Genomic DNA, 977 nt, shown 5'->3' with positions numbered 1-977 from the left:
TGGCAGTCCCCACACAGGATTGTGAGGAAGCCGAGCTACCACAGGCGACTGCCTACTGTCACGCAGCCGGGAAATGACGGAGCGAGGATTCTGATCAGGGTTATAGGGTTCCAGAGTCTGTGTTCTCTCCATCGTACCATGTGGCCTGAAACAACGAGCTGGTGTGGACGAGCGGCTGGTCCTCTCTCACCCTCTGCTCACTTTCTTCTAATAGCCCTTCTCCAGCCGCCTGCGAGTCTCACTTCTGAAAAAGGGCCTCGCTGAATGAGTTGCCTCATAGCCCAGTGAGTCAGCCGGACCCGTCTATGAGCTGTGCTCTAGAGAGGAGTTAACACAGGCACGCCTGCACCCACCGCACACACACACGCACGCACACGCACACATGCACACACACACACGCACACGCACACACACAGAGTGAGAACGAGGCTGGCGTGCGAAGAGTGCCCTTCACGGCCACACCCTTTACAGATCTTGTCCCAGCTAATCCTGATCGTAGTGTCTGGAGGCATTTCCATTTTACGTAAGAGAAAACTGAAACTAAGAAAGTCAAAGAGACTTCCTCTCGTGTACGCAGCCAGCGCCTCTGCCATGTGGGGCGATGACGCCAACCTGGCCAGCAGCCCGAGTCAGACATCTGCTTCGACAGAGGAGACGTGTCGGGCGCTGCGAGCATCACCCGCAGGGCAGGTCCTGGATGCAGCTGTTTCCAGGTGGCGTCGCCTCCTGTGCAGTGCTCTCCGGGAGCGGCTTCTGATGGAAGCCGCCCTTGAGAACGCCCACCAGGCAATCGCAGGAGGAGCTGGTGCCAAGAGCCGCTGTCTGCGAAACGCTGAGTGACCCTACCAGGAGCTGCCCTCTCAGGAACTTTGGGGAAAACGTGCTCCTCAGAGCCACCGCTGGTCACAGCAGGGAAGAGATCGGGGTGGGAGGACCCGACGGCGAGGCTGTCGGTCTTCATCTTGCCAGCTCATTCG

Source organism: Pteropus alecto, unplaced genomic scaffold, assembly GCF_000325575.1.
Source record: "Pteropus alecto unplaced genomic scaffold, ASM32557v1 scaffold61, whole genome shotgun sequence".
NCBI classification, from domain to species: Eukaryota; Metazoa; Chordata; class Mammalia; order Chiroptera; family Pteropodidae; genus Pteropus; species Pteropus alecto.
This window is presented reverse-complemented; position numbering follows the sequence as displayed.